Raw genomic sequence first — 18,193 nt, 5'->3', positions numbered from 1 at the left:
TGAGCAATCGGGGGAGAAGGGCCTTGGTCAGGGAGGTGACCAAGAACCCAATAGTCACTCTGACAGAGCTCCAGATTCTTTGGTCTGATGAAACCAAGATTGAACTCTTTGGCCTGAATGCCAAGCGTTACATCTGGAGGAAACCTGGCACCATCCCTACGGCGAAGCATGGTGGTGGCAGCATCATGCTGTAGGGATGTTTTCAGCAGCAGGGACTGGGAGACTAGCCAGGATCGAGGGAAAGATGAATGGAGCAAAGTACAGAGAGATCCTTAATGAAAACTTGCTCCAGAGCACTCAGGACCTCAGACTGGGGCGAAGGTTCATCTTCCAACAGGACAACGACCCTAAGCACACAGCCAAGACAATGCAGGAGTGGCTTCGGGACAAGTCTCTGAATGTCCTTGAGTGGCCCAGCCAGAGCCCGGACTTAAACCCGATCTAACATCTCTGGAGGGACCTGAAAATAGCTGTGCAGCGACGCTCCTCATCCAACCTGACAGCTTGAGAGGATCTGCAGAGAAGAATGGGAGCGTCATACCCAAGAAGACTCGAGGCTGTAATCGCTGCTGAATACTTATGTAAATGTGATACTTCAGTTTTACATTTTTTATAAATTAGCAAAAAATTCTACAAACCTGTTTTTGCTTTGTCATTATTGGGTATTGTGTGTAGATTGATGAGGAAAAAAACCAATTTAATCCATTTTAGAATAAGGCTGTAACATAACAAAATGTGGAAAAAGTCAAGGGGTCTGAATACTTTCCGAATGCACTGTAGCCAAATGTGCTACACATTATTGTTTGGGGGGTACTAGTATGAAACATGGCCTTTAAACTTTGAACATGTTCTGCCATACTGAACGCAGCCCAGGCAAATATAATCAACCAACGCGCCGTGGCATTGATCAACCAATGGTGTGTTAGATACCACCCACATATGTTTGCTCGACACCCCCTCATTATCATATTTGAGGAAGAAATGCAGAAATAAATGAGGAAATAATATAAATAGATGAAATGAAAGAAAGTGGGATTAATTATTTAAATAATTATCTATTTATGAGTGCATTCATTCATCCATTTATGTATCTATTTATGTGTGCATCTATTTATTTATCTATTTATATAAATGCATTTATTTATTCATGTGTTTATATATTTATATGTGCATTTATTTATTCATTTAATTCTAATTACGGCAGGTTTGGTCCTCCATACAAAACACCCCTCTAAACATTTTTTGTTTGGCTGTTATGGCGATCGTAGTTTACAAAGGCTTTCTAGGGCAGACCAGGGCTTTTGGCATAGCTACACTCTAAAAAGAAAAGGTTCCTGGAGTATCCTTTAGGGGTTCTTCAAATTGAAACTGTGGGAGAACCCCTATATGTTGTTCGAAGAACCCTTTTTAATGGATCCTTGAAGAACATTTTGAAGAACCTTTTGGGGTAATTTTTGAACTACCCCCCCCATTATTATTATTAATAATACGCTTAACAATAACAACAATAACACAATATTTTGGTTCTCAGTGTTTATTTTGATTTTACTGGAAAAGCAGAATAAAAAAATCTAAATTAGGTAAACTCCCAGCAGAGCCCAAAGTCCAGTGGATATATCATCTGGCGTGTTGATGTTAATGTGTCGATGTTCTCCGTATCCATAGCCAGAATGATTTTGCAGTGCATGGTGATCGAACAGGTTTTCTGTTATATTCATCAGAGGTGTAGGGAGGGTGAAGTCTGTGAATCCATATTTTTTTTAAATATACAGATGATTAACAAAACATGCACACGACAGAATTCATACCTTGGTTTTTGTGGTGAATGTGAATGAAAAAAACTGTTTTGATAATGGTTTTCATACACATACCTTGTCCATAATGTAGAGGCCTATGGGATATTCATTGTAGAGGTAAGGGAGGAGGATGGTAAATGTGATCAGCATAACGTACCGATACAAATGGACATACCTTTGGTATGCCTCCTCATCTGTATACCTACAGACACAGACACAAAAGTGAGCAGTTCAGTCATCTGCACCCAATATTCTTATAGCCTACATATTCTTACCTCTTTGTTGATTGATATCCATTGAATTGTGTCAATTTTCTGTTTTTAGAAAGATTTGCACAAATATGAAAAGATAGATGGTATCATCATAAAACAACATCAATTTAGATCATACAAGGGACAAACCTTATCTTAAATTGAGGAGATCTTTACATTTTTCAGTTAAGTGCCTGCACCTGCTGTCCTTTAAAATTAAAATCCAAATGTTTCAGTTGGGCAGGTAATTTCCTGCAAGAACCCCCACCAACTAAGGAGGTTCCTCGATGAACCCCACCACCTTTTGGGGGCCATTTTCAGTGCCAAGAACCCTAAGGTTCTTCGAAGAACTTTGAGGATCTTAGAAGAACCCTAATATTTAGAGTGTGGGTTGTTATGCAGTAGCCGACCAGCAGAGCTGGTGACTTCATGCTCCAGACTGGAGACTGGGGGCCTGGTTGGAACCAGTTCATGGAACAGAACAGAAAAACGGAAAATAACTCAATAAAGTTGAGGAACAGAATCAGAATCGAGAACAAAAGTGATCTATACTGTTCCGGAACAGAGCTGTTATTTTAGATGCGTGGGAACCGGTTAATAACGTTATTTTACATTCTGGGCATTTATTTCCAGTCCCACAAAAAACGCAACAAAGTACCTATGCAAAGCCCTCACTCTGTCACTCAGAAACTTACTCCAGTGTCTGCCTGTCTGCCAACTGAAAATATTTTCCAGCTTGTGTGCGTAGGCTACCAGCCCCTCCCCCACCAAAGCATATGACATGTTCAAAACAACTCGGAACTCTGAAATCTCCAACTTCCGACTTCAGTGTTTCAAGACAACTGGGTACTCTGGGAAAAAACAAGCTCTGACTGCGAAAAATCTTTTTGAACAGTTATCCAACTCAGAATTCCAAGTCGTAAACTCTGGCATCGTTCTAGAGCTCCGACTTTCCGACCTGAAGATCACTGACATCATAATTTGACCTCATTATTTTCCTAGTTCCCAGTTGTCTTGAAAGCACTATTAGTTTACTGTAGCCTACTGACGTTATAAGTGTGATTCAGAAATTAGGGAGAGAGATATTTCATTAGAGAAAAATGGATGAACCTTTCAATGCTAGTTAAGGATACTATAGCTATCACATTTCACATTGGATATATTAACTACAAAAAGGTAAGACGTGTTTTTATTTGAATTATGTTGCCGTTCTGCACACACAAGCTTGTTACAGTGAGGGAAAAAAGTATTTGATCCCCTGCTGATTTTGTACGTTTGCCCACTGACAAAGACATGATCAGTCTATAATTGTAATGGTAGGTTTATTTGAACAAAAAAATCCAGAAAAACACTTGTCAAAAATGTTAAAAATTGATTTGCATTTTAATGAGGGAAATAAGTATTTGACCCCTCTGCAAAACATGACTTAGTACTTGGTGGCAAAACCCTTGTTGGCAATCACAGAGGTCAGACGTTTCTTGTAGTTGGCCACCAGGTTTGCACACATCTCAGGAGGGATTTTGTCCCACTCCTCTTTGCAGATCTTCTCCAAGTCATTTAGGTTTCGAGGCTGACGTTTGGCAACTCGAACCTTCAGCTCCCTCCACAGATTTTCCATGGGATTAAGGTCTGGAGACTGGCTAGGCCACTCCAGGACCTTAATGTGCTTCTTCTTGAGCCACTCCTTTGTTGCCTTGGCCGTGTGTTTTGGGTCATTGTCATGCTGGAATACCCATCTACGACCCATTTTCAATGCCCTGGCTGAGGGAAGGAGGTTCTCACCCAAGATTTGATGGTACATGGCCCCGTCCATCGTCCCTTTGATGCGGTGAAGTTGTCCTGTGCCCTTAGCAGAAAAACACCCCCAAAGCATGGTGTTTCCACCTCCATGTTTGACGGTGGGGATGGTGTTCTTGGAGTCATAGGCAGCATTCCTCCTCCTCCAAACACAAGTTGATGCCAAAGAGCTCCATTTTGGTCTCATCTGACCACAACACTTTCACCCAGTTCTCCTCTGAATCATTCAGATGTTCATTGGCAAACTTCAGACGGGCATGTATATGTGCTTTCTTGAGCAGGGGGACCTTGCGGGCGCTGCAGGATTTCAGTCCTTCACGGCGTAGTGTGTTACCAATTGTTTTCTTGGTGACTATGGTCCCAGCTGCCTTGAGATCATTGACAAGATCCTCCCATGTAGTTCTGGGCTGATTCCTCACCGTTCTCATGATCATTGCAACTCCACGAGGTGAGATCTTGCATGGAGCCCCAAGCCGAGGGAGATTGACAGTTATTTTGTGTTTCTTCCATTTGCGAATAATCGCACCAACTGTTGTCACCTTCTCACCAAGCTGCTTGGCGATGGTCTTGTAGCCCATTCCAGCCTTGTGTAGGTCTACAATCTTGTCCCTGACATCCTTGGAGAGCTCTTTGGTCTTGGCCATGGTGGAGAGTTTGGAATCTGATTGATTGATTGCTTCTGTGGAGAGGTGTCTTTTATACAGGTAACAAACTGAGATTAGGAGCACTCCCTTTAAGAGTGTGCTCCTAATCTCAGCTCGTTACCTGTATAAAAGACACCTGGGAGCCAGAAATCTTTCTGATTGAGAGGGGGTCAAATACTTATTTCCCTCATTACATTTACATTTACGTCATTTAGCAGACGCTCTTATCCAGAGCGACTTATAAATTGGTGCATTCAACTTATGATAGCCAGTGGGACAACCACTTTTTTAGAAGGATTAGTTTTATACTATTCCAGGTATTCCTTTTAAAATGCAAATCAATTTATAACATTTTTGACATGCGTTTTTCTGGATTTTTTTGTTGTTATTCTGTCTCTCACTGTTCAAATAAACCTACCATTAAAATTGTAGACTGATCACTTCTTTGTCAGTGGGCAAACGTACAAAATCAGCAGGGGATAAAATACTTTTTTCCCTCACTGTAGCTAGCTAGCTCTGGTCCAACGTTAGTTAAGCCAACTCTCTGAAGTTCAAAGACATTAAAAGTCCCTCCATAGAAGTCGCTCCTCCATAGATAATTCTGTGGGCCTAATTCAGATAATGCATGTCATAACAACAAGATGCCCAACGCTTCAAGCCAAACCTCCTCCTCCTCCACCCTCTTTTGCTCTCCCCCCACCCACAAATTGTCGGTCGCATCTCGTGCCCTACACTCGTCTGCCCAATGCCTGTAAATAGCTTGCCCGCTCCATAGCAAGCTGCTCCATCTGCACTGATTGGTGAAGTCATTTAATGTTGACCTAAATATATATAAAAATACATATTTCAGAGGTTTAAAAAGGAACAGAAAGGAACAATATAAACTTTTTTTTTTTTTTTTTTTACCGGTTCAGAACTTTATTTTGCTGATCGGAACAGTGGAACGGAACAACAAAAAAGAATGGTTCTGTTCAGAACAAAACAATTGGAAAATAATTTCGGTTTTACACCCTGGACGGTTGACAGCCCAAGTAGAACCTAGTCTGATGTAATCCATATCTTGCCATCTGCCCAAGATTGTTGAACAACTTTATGGAAGCCCATTTTCACTAGAGTAGCTATTTCCTGAGCATGGGCAAGTACTAACCAAACTTTTCTTGTCTGGGGTGCCATCACGTGTTACAGTTTTTCTCAATTGTTTACACACTGGTACTTGAGACACAATGACCACAACATGTAACTCATGCACCAACCCCCTGAACCAATTCTGCTAAACTACAAGCACAATTCCTGCTTTACACTCAAATTGCAGTTCTACAACACACTTTTTTCAAAACACTACACACAAATCTTTGCATTTGGCACAATTTTCATGCAGAAAATCTCTTGTTTTCACAATGAACACACTTCCATTCAAATATGCACACTGACTCATCACATGGGCAAACACCCATCACACAGTTTTACAATTAGCAATCAGAGCTAATCGCTGCACACATTGTGATGTTCCCTCCGCGCTGGCCAGGGACTTGAACAATGGCACGCTGGCCGATGATATTCCTTCCCCTCTTTCGTCTTTTTGTGAGGTTGAATCCAACCTCATCAATGAAGATGAACTGGTGCTCCACTGCAGCCACCTCTAGCTCAAGGACTCTCTGAAACACACATGACAATATCAGAAATAGACATGGAGTGGTCACTATTGTGAAGCACAATCATTATGATTACAATACTGAAATATGTATAATTTATACAGTGTTGAGAGTATGCATCAATTGTGGGATTGTATAGGACTCACTTGCCCATAGTTATATCGCAATTCTTTGACTCTTTCTGAATTGCGTTCAAATGGCGCCCTGCAGACCTGCTTCATCCTGAGATTATTTCTGCGCAAGACACGGTCCAGTGTTGATAAGCTTACCCTATCAATATTTTGAAATATCTCATTGTTTTCTATTATTTTTCTTTGTATTTGCCGTAATGTTATGCCGTTATTTTCTAGGACCATGTTCATGACTTCAGTTTCCTGTTCAGGAGACAGAACACATTCCCGACCACCTTGTGTTGGTAATCTTTCAGTTCTGCCAAACAAATAGTAAAATGCTGTAAATACAAAGTAGAAATACATTACCCAAATACTTGAAACATACTTTATTTTTACAGTCCTACAGAACAGTCCACAGGCAATACTGTACTACTGTACTCATTGAGTACTGTATTGATATGCAGTACTGAAATGTTCTAGTGAGAGTAGATTTCTTACCTATTCTCATTTCGGAATGTCCGGATGATGGATGCTACAGTGTACCTGCTCAAATTTGGCTGTACTCTTTGCCCAGCCTCCCTCATTGTTAGACCATGGTTGACCACATGATCAACCAAAGTGGCTCGGATCTCATCAGAGATTACGGTCCTTGGCCTTCCTCGTCCTCGTCCTTGTCCTCCCCGTCCTCCTCCTCTTACTCTCACTCCTCTGGCTCTGCCTCTATTTCCAATGTTGGCATCCATTGCTCCAAAACAAAAGAGCTCACCTGTTGCCCTTTTATGCTAAAGCTCTGATTGCTAATTGTAAAACTGTGTGATGGGTGTTTGCCCATGTGATGAGTCAGTGTGCATATTTGAATGGCAGTGTGTTCATTGTGAAAACAATATATTTTCTGCATGAAAATTGTGCCAAATGCAAAGATTTGTGTGTAGTGTTTTGAAAAAAGTGTGTTGAACTGCAGGAATTGTGCTTGTAGTTTAGCAGAATTGGTTCAGGGAGTTGGTGCATGAGTTACATGTTGTGGTCATTGTGTCTCAAGTACCAGTATTTGTGTGTAAACAATTGAGAAAAACTGTAAATTCTTCTGTTTTGTATGTAGACCACTGTATGTGCAACTTTGTGTTGGTTGGGAATGGGATGTACACTGTGTACATTGTTTTTGTGGGAAAAATGAAATATATTTGTTACCGTGTATTTGTGTGTTCTGAGTATAAAAACAATATTCTCAAATATTTTACAACACACTTATGTATGTACTGTCTGTAGTAATGGCAACACTGAACCAAAAAAAGGACTAAGTCATTATGATGAATGGAGAAGAAGTGTTTTCCATTCATCATAGTGTTTTACATTGAGCACATCAGTGTTCAACTGGTTCTTATAAATGTCTATTCATATGATGGTTTGTGTGTGTCATTTGAAAACAAAATACCATTTTGATAAGAAATAACATTGTTTTGAATGTAAAGTTTCATTTTGCTGTAGAATTGAGGGGTTTTGCCCATTGTGTGTGTTTTTTTATTTGTGTGTAGAGTTCTGAGAATATGAGGTATGCTTTCAGAAAATGTGTGTAAACAATTGAGAAAAACTGTAATAGGAAAAAGGGAGCATGAATTGTTGAAACAACTGTAATACAAATGCAGCCTTCATTTATTTACCTGTTGTGATGGACTCAGATTCCAAACACTGTTTTGGAAGAGACTGACTTTATGACCAAAATTATCCTTATTGATTTTGACACGAGAATAAATGTTTCTGACTCAAATCGATGCCACCTAGGCCGTTTCAAACTGATTAGTTGGGTTTTAGGGTTAGTCGCTCTTTAACCCTTACCTTTTAAATTTCAACTTCAAAGGGGTGAAGTCAGAGTTGGGACATCCCAAGGATCACGTTTAGACTTTCCCCATCCCTGAGGTCCTCCTCCCTACTCCCTCCAATGAAAGCCCCGGACATACAGGCCTACATGGGGTTTACAAGGGCACCCCATAGGCATGGACTGTGTATGTGCCTGAGTGTGTGTGTGTGTGTGTGTGCATGCGTGCGTGCTGGGGGAGCCATGCAGGCTGGCAGGTCCATTATAAATGCAGTGCTGGGGAGCAGGCCAGGGATTCACAGTAATTAGATGACAAAACGGTGTCGGCTGGAGATGAGAGAGAGAGGGTCACACACACAAACACACACACACACAAACACACACACACACACACTGCCTCCAACGCAGGGCAATCTGTAAGTGTCAATCACCAGACTACCATGGGGAAAAGAGAGGGAGGGAGGGCAAGAGATGGGGGAGGGAGGGAGGTCAAGAGAGGGGGGAGGGAGGCAGAGAAAAAGAAAGAAAGCGAGAAGGAGGGAAGAGAGCAGGGGTGAAAGAGAGGGAAAGAGGGGGAGGGAGGGAGGGAAGAGAGCAAGGGTGAAAGAGAGGGAAAGAGGGGGAGGGAGGGAAGAGAGCAGGGGTGAAAGAAAGGGAAAGAGGGGGAGGGAGGGAGGGAGGGAGGGAAGAGAGCAGGGGTGAAAGAGAGGGAGGGAGGGAGGGTTACTTATTGGTTACTTGCTCAACTTATCTAACAGTTCTAGGCAAATTTTAGATCATGTGATTAACTTTTTCCAAATATATATATAAAAATATTTAAAGATAAATGTTCGATCAGGTGAGTGAGTCTTCTCCTCAATAACACAGAAAAACAAACTCAATAACACAGAAAAACAACCACATGGAATGGGCCTACCAAATGTATAGTTTGTGATCTGAACTTGACCCTGACCCAACAAAGTTCACCTACATGTCCATCCAGCACTAACACCAGATGATTGAATGAAGAGATTCCTTGTTGCCATAGAAGGAGAGGCCCAGAAGTTGTAGTCTGTCTTCTAGCACAGCTAGACGTTGTAGTCCGTCCACTAGGGCAGCTAGACGTTGTAGGAGGTCAAGAGGTCTTAGCATGTTCTTTGAGCATCAGCTGCCCTGCCAGTCTCAGACCATGGATGGTGGCCCATTTTTGCTTGATGGTATGCTCTTCTGGGGGGGAAGGCAATCACTGTGCATAGGAGCAATAATGAGCAAAGCCAAGCTGGCTGGGGAAGGCCTTCCTGTGAATATTGAAATGCTGATAGAGGAACGTTTCCACAGTTTTTAATACATTTTACATTTTAGCAGACGCTCTTATCCCTGTGGAAAACGAACCCACAACCCTGGCGTTGCAAGCGCCATGCTCCACCAACTGAGCTACAGGGGACTGGAGATGAATGGCAATACCCACAGGGCAGCCGGCTAGGGCCATTATTGTTTTCTGTTTTTACTAATGACCTTCCACTGACCTTGAATAAAGCCTGTGTGTCTATGTAAGCTGACGACTCAACAGTATACACGTCGGCTATGATAGTAAAATAAATAACTGACACCCTTAACATAGAGCTCCAGTCAATTTTAGAATGGGTAACTAGCAATAGGCTGGTGCTAAATATAAAAAAAACTAAAAGCATACCTTTTGGGACAAATCACTCGCTCAACCCTAAACTTCATCTGGATTTATTATTGAATAATGTGGCAATTGCGCAAGTTGAGGAGACTAAACTGCTGGGTGTAACCCTAGATAGCAAGCTGTCATGGTCAAAACATATAGACTCAATGGTTGATAAAATGGCAAGATGTCTATCTATAATAGGGCGTTGCTCTGCTTTCTTGACATCTCAGTCGCCCAGACAGGTCCTACAGGCCCTAGTTTTGTCGCACCTGGACTACTGTCCAGTTGTGTGATCATGTGCGGCAAAGAGGGACATAGGTAAATTGCAGTTGGTCCAGAACAAAGAAGCACGTATTGGACTTAGAAAGTTGAGGAGAGATTGACTGCATCACTGTTGGTCTTTGTGAGAGGTGTTGATGTGTTGAAGGTACCGAACTGTCTGTTCAAGCAGTTGGCACACAGTTCGGACATTCATCAGTACCACACAAGACATGCAATCAGAAGTCTCTTCACAGTCCCAGGTCCAGAATAGAGGCTGGGAAACGCACTGTATTAAATAAAGCCATGAGTACATGGAACTCTCTGCCACCCCAGGTAACTCAAGATAGCAGTAAAACCAGATTTAAAAACCAGATAAAAGAACAACTTATGGTACAATGGGGACTGTGAAGAGACACAGCCATTTTTATATATTCTGTATTGTATTTTGCATTGTATTATGTATTGTATTATGTGGGTAAGTGGCCTTGCACGAGTCTTGGCTTGTGCGAGCCGGAACGGCTCATAGGGCAGGAGCCATCTCCTGTTTTCCTAAGCGTGAGGCAGAAACAGGAGATTATGTAGTATTATGTAGTATTATGTATATAACGTACACTGAGTGTACAAAACACTCCTAATATTGAGTTGCACCCTCTTTTGTCTTCAGAATTGCCTCAATTCATTGGGGCATGGACTCTACAAGGTGTCGAACACGTTCCACAAGGATGCTGGCCCATATTGACTAATGCTTCCCACAGTGGTGTCAATTTGGCTGGATGTCCTTTGGGTGGTGGACCATTCTTGATACACATGGGAAACTGTTAAGCGTGAAAAACCCAGCAGCTTTGCAGTTCTTGACACACTGAAACCGGTGTGCCTGGCACCTACTACCATACCCCATTCAAAGGCACTTAAATATTTTGTCTTGCCCATTCACCCTATGAATGGCACACATACACAATCCCTGTCTCAATTGTCTCAAGGCTTAAAAATTATTGTTTAATTGGATTTAACAGCTGACATCAATAAGAGATCATAGCTTTCACCTGGATTCACCTGGTCAGTCTGTCATTGAAAGAGCAGGTGTTCTTAATGTTTTGTATATATGATATTATATACAGTGGGGAGAACAAGTATTTGATACACTGCCGATTTTGCAGGTTTTCCTACTTACAAAGCATGTAGAGGTCTGTAATTTTTATCATAGGTACACTACAAAAAAATCCAGAAAATCACATTGTATGATTTTTAAGTAATTAATTTGCATTTTATTGCATGACATAAGTATTTGATACATCAGAAAAACAGAAGTTAACATTTGGTACAGAAACCTTTGTTTGCAATTACAAAGATCATACGTTTCCTGTAGGTCTTGACCAGGTTTGCACACACTGCAGCAGGGATTTTGGCCCACTCCTCCATACAGACCATCTCCAGATCCTTCAGGTTTCGGGGCTGTCGCTGGGCAATACAGACTTTCAGCTCCCTCCAAAGATGTTCTATTGGGTTCAGGTCTGGAGACTGGCTAGGCCACTCCAGGACCTTGAGATGCTTCTTACGGAGCCACTCCTTAGTTGCCCTGGCTGTGTGTTTCAGGTCGTTGTCATGCTGGAAGACCCAGCCACGACCCATCTTCAATGCTCTTACTGAGGGAAGGAGGTTGTTGGCCAAGATCTCGCGATACATGGCCCCATCCATCCTCCCCTCAATACGGTACAGTCGTCCTGTCCCCTTTGCAGAATAGCATCCACAAAGAATGATGTTTCCACCTCCATGCTTCACGGTTGGGATGGTGTTCTTGGGGTTGTACTCATCCTTCTTCTTCCTCCAAACACGGCTAGTGGAGTTTAGACCAAAAAGCTATATTTTTGTCTCATCAGACCACATGACCTTCTCCCATTCCTCCTCTGGATCATCCAGATGGTCATTGGCAAACTTCAGACGGGCCTGGACATGTGCTGGCTTGAGCAGGGGGATCTTGCGTGCGCTGCAGGATTTTAATCCATGACGGCGTAGTGTGTTACTAATGGTTTTCTTTGAGACTGTGGTCCCAGTTCTCTTCAGGTCATTGACCAGGTCCTGCCGTGTAGTTCTGGGCTGATCCCTCACCTTCCTCATGATCATTGATGCCCCACGAGGTGAGATCTTGCATGGAGCCCCAGACCGAGGGTGATTGACCGTCATCTTGAACTTCTTCCATTTTCTAATAATTGCGCCAACAGTTGTTGCCTTCTCACCAAGCTGCTTGCCTATTGTCCTGTAGCCCATCCCAGCCTTGTGCAGGTCTACAATTGTATCCCTAATGTCCTTACACAGCTCTCTGGTCTTGGCCATTGTGGAGAGGTTGGTGTCTGTTTGATTGAGTGTGTAGACAGGTGTCTTTTATACAGGTAACAAATTCAAACAGGTGCAGTTAATACAGGTAATGAGTGGAGAACAGGAGGGCTTCTTAAAGAAAAACAGGTCTGTGAGAGCCGGAATTCTTACTGGTTGGTAGGTGATCAAATACATGTCATGCAATAAAATGCAAATAAATTAATTACTTAAAAATCATACAATGTGATTTTCTGGATTTTTGTTTTAGATTCCGTCTCTCACAGTTGAAGTGTACCTATGATAAAAATTACAGACCTCTACATGCTTTGTAAGTAGGAAAACCTGCAAAATCGGCAGTGTATCAAATATTTGTTCTCCCCACTGTATATTATATATTTTAGTTGTTATGTTTTGTTTCCTGTTTGGATCCCAGGAAGTGTAGCCGCTGCCTTGGCAGAGGATAATTGTTGATCTTAATAAAATACTAAATACCAATTAGACTTATGTGAAATAAATCAGCAGGAATGTGCAAACAGTCTGAGTCTATTGGCTATTCAGTATCCACACAGAGTGTAGACTGTAGAACCTGTATCTAGGCTTGTGGTCTGGGGCTGCGTCTGAACTTTAGGGCGGCAGGTAGCCTAGCGGTTAAAGCATTGAGCCAATAACCGAAAGGTCGCTGGTTCAAATACCCGAGCTGATAAGGTGCAAAATCTATAGATGTGCCCTTGAGCAAGGCACTTAACCCTAATTTGTTCCAGGGACACCGTACTACTATGGCTGACCCTGTAAAACAATACATTTCACTACACCTATCCGGTGTAGTTAATAATAATGGCACCCCTACATAGTGCCCCATAGGATCTGATCCAAGTAGTGCATTATATAGGGGATAGCATGCCATTGACACAGTCTGGGTCTTAGTACTACATTACCACCTGTTGAAAATTTGTCTTAACTGGAAGTTAGGATTTTCCCCAGAGTGATGTACCATGGGAGGAGGCTGATACTGTAGGGGGCCTGATGGGTGGACCAACCCCATCTCTAACAGTTTCAGTTTATTATTCTGTGTTTGTGAGGAAAACAGTTACCTGATCTACTGTTTGTCTTCAACATTTTAATTTGCTGAAAATGTGAAATAATCAAAAGACATATAGTGTATATTGATTCCCAAAGCAGCGACTCTGTGTTGGTCTGGGTGTGTTTCTGCATGTCTGTCTCTGTATCTCTCTCTGGTAGATCGGACTGACAGGCAGGCAGGCTTGTGTGTGTGTGTGTGTGTGTGTCTCCTCTGTCCTATTCAGAGTGGGCACAATGGGGAGCTCTGTTGGCATATCTCCAGCAAGCAGTGTGTGTGTGTGTGTAGGGACATGAGTCCAGACAATGGGTGAGCAGAGCTGCCCTGTGTGTAGAGCACAGACCAACACACACATAACATAACCCTCTTCATGTACTGTTATACACACTGACATAACATAACCCTCTTCATGTACTGTTATACACACTGACAGGAGCTCAGGACAGGGACATAATGCACACTGTATTCTGCAAGAGGATATGATCCTGACAGAACACACACACACACACACAGTGGTGGTTAATTTGTGTGTCATAAAGAAGAAAGCGGATTATAGAAATGAACCATGAAACCAAGGAATTTAAAGGGTCCACAAGTTGACCCTCTACTGCAGGTGTAGTCATTTAAAAAAACGTAACTTAAAGTGTGTCTGTGTCTGTCTGTGGATGTGTGTCTGTATGTCTGTGGGTGTGTGTCTGTGGATGTGTGTGTGTCTGTGGATGTGTGTGTGTGTGTGTGTGTGTGTGTAGCTGAAAGTAATTAAAGCTCACACAAGGCCTGTTTTCTGAAAAAGGTGAATTGATACAATCACACTCACGTAATTGAAGTGAAACATGGAGAAAACATGCGCGCACACAACCATCTTTTGAAACATTTTAATTGGCAGATGATAAAATTCTACTCACTATTCCACCTTCCACATACAGAGTAATCCACAAAGAAACAGCTCATAAACCTTCATTGAGGTGTGTGTGTGTGTGTGTGTGTGTGTGTGTGTGTGTGTAAGTTAACAGCCCGCCACGCAGCAGGGGTCTCAGTACATGTGAACTCTGTTTATACCACAGCTGCCGACAGCAGACGGAACCAACAGCTTCCTGCTAATAAAGAGAATAAATAAATAACGTGTAAAATGGCGTGCTTACCACGCCAGACGCCGTTTATCCTCGCTCATCGATCCAAAGCTGCAAATGAGCTCCAATTTAGCTGACGAGGATACAGAGTGAGTCACCCCAAAATCACACAAGGGTCATTCGAGGCTCAGTACTGCATTAGCCCAAGGTTTCCGGATTAGCAGTAGTTTATTCATTACTATCATATTATCCATAAATAATTGATAGTTATCAATAAGTCTATAGACTCTAAAAAGCATTCTCTCATTAGATCATGTATGGGGGTGGGGGGGGTTAGAGGCGAAGATGAGAAATCAGAGAGAGAGAGAGGAGGATGAGGGATGGGTGGTGGGTTTGGATGAGAGCGGGCCAGAGAGGGTAAGAGAGAGAGAGAGAGAGAGAGAGAGAGAGAGAGTGAAGATAGAGACATGGAGATGTGTGGTGGGGGGAGGGGGGGGGGGGGGGGGGGGGGGCAGAAAGGAGAGGAGGTCAGGAGATGGAGAGAGACTGCCTGCACATACTGTCAAGACAGTTAATGTAAACATTAACCAAATCAGCCATTTCAGCGTGCGAGCCTGAACTGCCAGTCACAATGAGAGACAGCGCAACAATCAGCACTCACTCACTGATAAGAGCTCTACTTGGCACGTGCAGGAAGCAGCCAATCTACTGGCTGCCTGGCAAGGAGGGCGTTAGAGAGGGGAAGGAGGGCGTTAGAGAGGGGAAGGAGGGCGTTAGAGAGTGAGAGAGAGAGAGAGAGAGAGAGAGAGAGAGAGAGAGAGAGAGAGAGAGAGAGAGAGAGAGAGAGAGAGAGAGAGAGAGAGAGAGAGAGAGAGAGAGAGAGAGAGAAAAAAAACCTACAGAGAAGATGTGGACAAAGAATAAACAGCACAGTGGTGAGAACAATACCAGGGAGGGAGAGGGAGAGAGCAAGCGAGGATGGTAAAGAGAGAAGGCAAAAAAAATATATCCACCAGAGACAGAAGAGAGAAAGTAGGTGATGGGGGTAAAACAGGAGTGGTGTGATAGCAGCTCTTAAAATAGTGCCTCTGCCTAGTCTCTCTGTCACCTGGGAACAGTTAGGAGAGAGACAGCGTACGAGAGAAAGAGCATGTGTGTGCACAGACATTAATGATCCTAGTTTTGACTCACTCATTCTCCAAAGCTCTGTTTCCTTGTCTCACACAATAGCATAATTGTATTGCCTCAATTGATTAATGGTGCAGGCACGTGTGTGTCCTAGGCCAGAGAAATCCACACAAAACAAAATAAAAACATTGATTGCCAGAGTGGATGCCTGAGGGAAGCCAAGCTAAGTAACCAATGGGCTGTGTTGTGGGACATTGGAACTATACTGGCCCCTTCTGGTCAGAGCAGGAACTACAGCTGAGACCCTCACAGCGGGTTGGGAAACACCGCTAGTCATTTACCTTTGTCAGACACAGACTCAGTCGAGCAAAACAGTAGGCAATAGCTAACGCTGCCTTGCTAAAACTATCGGTGTTCCCTTCGAGTCAGAAAGAGTGGGGGGCCTCTATATTTTTCTGTCCACTGATAACAGTATTAGTAATCAACACATTGATGTCACTACCATCATGGGTGCCTGTGTATGTGTGTGTGTGTGTGAGTGAGTATATGTGTGTATATACTGTGTGTATACGTCTGGGTATGTGTGTGTGTACAGAGTGGTAGGTGAAAGGGTTAAGTCCCCTCCCTGGCTGCATGCAGCTTTCCCTTGCTGTGTCAAGCCCCATTAAACCAGCTACACCACAGCAATATGGTACCATCAATTATACACACCACACCATCAATGGAGAGAGAGAGGCTGGGAGAGAGGGAAGAGGGGTAGAGGATAGGCGAGGCGAGGCAGGAACACATAAACAGAACAAACGGCTACATAGAAGACCTGCAGCCTGGCTCGCGCACACACACGCACATCCCTCTCGTTGCGGCACTCTAGACAGCTGACGATAAGGCTCTGCTGGGCTTATCTGATGGCAAACACACACAGACAGAAGGCTATTCTCCAATGGGGAATATGACAGGCTGTGTGGAGAGGCAGCGGAGTTGAGATCACCTAGAGAGATGTCCCTGTAGCGTTGGAGGCACAAGGCAGATCTGGAGCCGCCACACACAGATTTGTACACACGCGCGCCTTTCTACAAGGTTTACTTGATATACAGATATAATAAAATCAGTGGAAGGAGGTGGGAGGAGCTATAGGATGATGGGCTCAGTGTAATGGCTGAGATGGAATAAATGGAACGGAGTCAAACAGATCAAACATATGGAAACCAACGTTTGACTCGGTTCCATTAATTCCATTCCAGCCATTACACTGATATAATAAAATAAGCTAAAAAAGTAAGGAGGAAGGGGGAAAGGTAAGGCTGAGGTCCACTCAGGCTGCTAGATACACACCAAATAAATACAAAAGTGTAATCTCAGAAAAAAATACGTTTTTTTATTAACTACAAGGAAATCGTAGATTGAAAGATAAGATATATTAATAATAAGATAAACAGTAGTCCATACTAAAACAGCTGAGAAACCAATAGTAATGGCCCAGTAACATCACAAGAGGCAGATTATGTCAAAGTGACAAGATGCAGGAATTAGTTTAAATCTAAATTAGTTTAAAAATAAAACTCACTGGAGAAAAAGGTCCCTTGCATAGACAGGGATCATTCAAAAAAGCACACATTTTTCTTTCTTTTGAAATCATAGGAAAATAAACATTCCATTCATAATTTCATTTCGATTCTTCTCCTGAATTGACTGATTTTAAACCGAATCAGTCCCTGATTTTTTCAAATGTTTAGTAATTTAGCAGACGCTGTTATCTGTTATCCAGAGCAACTTACAGTTAGTGAGTGCATAAGTTCTCATACTGAATCAGACCCTGATACGAAACCACTCCCATAGCAGACGTGACTAACATTGGTGTCAACACAAACTGTCCATCTCTCCAACCACAAACTGATCACTGAAAACATTCAACAGAACAAACATAAGTGTATCCTAAATGGCACCCTGTTCCCTTTATAGTGCACTATATAGGGAATAATTTTCCATTTGGAACACAGCCAGACTAAAGCCTGCCATATTCTGGCTATTGGTTGTGAATGAGGTCAATAAGATTTAGAGTATAAGGGTACGTTCAGGAAGATGCCACATTCTGAACATTGCAGACAGGCGTGTCTTATACCCAGCTAACATAATATCTTTCCATCTTAACCTTCTGTAACATCGCACCCCACTGAACACAGCCCTGGGGTAAGCCAGCCTTAGTTTTCAGCTCGCCCCAGCACAAACCCACTCAGGCAGATATCTAGGAAGCCTGTATAAAACCACCATAGACACAGAAGACCGTGGGACCACAGCAGCCAACTGAGGCAGAATGTGAGCACCACCAAGATCTGAAAAACGGTAATCCAGGCCATACTATACTAAATGCAGCTCAATGACTCCTCCTCTGGCTCCCTCTGCTGTTTCCTTATATCCAGAACACATTCAAACAGAAAACAACCAGAACTAACATGGCTGTGTAACATTCCATATATCTGAGTTAAGACATCATAATAAGCCTTTATTCACATTTAGGGGGACCAGGGTCAGAGTATCAGCAGGTAGATGATAGCAATATACGTAAAGGAATCAACCCACAAGTGTAGTAGTGGTTGAAACAACTGGTATTTACACAATCAACACATGG

The sequence above is a fragment of the Coregonus lavaretus genome (genome assembly GCF_964263955.1).
Source record: "Coregonus lavaretus genome assembly, chromosome: 10".
In the NCBI taxonomy this organism is placed as follows: Eukaryota; Metazoa; Chordata; class Actinopteri; order Salmoniformes; family Salmonidae; genus Coregonus; species Coregonus lavaretus.
The sequence above is the reverse complement of the archived record's forward strand: the minus strand, read 5'-3'. Positions refer to the sequence as shown.